The sequence below is a fragment of the Mastomys coucha genome, unplaced genomic scaffold, assembly GCF_008632895.1.
Source record: "Mastomys coucha isolate ucsf_1 unplaced genomic scaffold, UCSF_Mcou_1 pScaffold22, whole genome shotgun sequence".
NCBI classification, from domain to species: Eukaryota; Metazoa; Chordata; class Mammalia; order Rodentia; family Muridae; genus Mastomys; species Mastomys coucha.
The window spans coordinates 249513181-249513514 of record NW_022196905.1 but is presented as its reverse complement, the minus strand read 5'-3'; positions in this window follow the sequence as shown (position 1 = coordinate 249513514).

Here is a 334-nt window from a genome sequence, read left to right as displayed (position 1 = left end):
GAAGAAGAAACGGCCCACCTGTCTTGAAAAATAAAACAAAAAATAAGGAAAAAGAAAAAGAAATGGCCTCTATTGCAAGACCATTTGGATTCGAGCTGGCATTAAGGGCTTGATTAGGTCAAGAGAATGTGAAAGAAATAACAGTAGACCACTTCCAAATCTAGGTTTCCAGAGGCTTTAAAATACTCACTCCCTCTCTTGAAACAGTATCCATCCACAAGCAGGGATGGTAGGCATGCCAAAAGATGAGAACCTACGCAGAGCAGAGACATTTGGTGTCATCTGAGTTCATGCTAGGCCAGCCAACCTGGCAATTGACCCAGATGCATGAGTG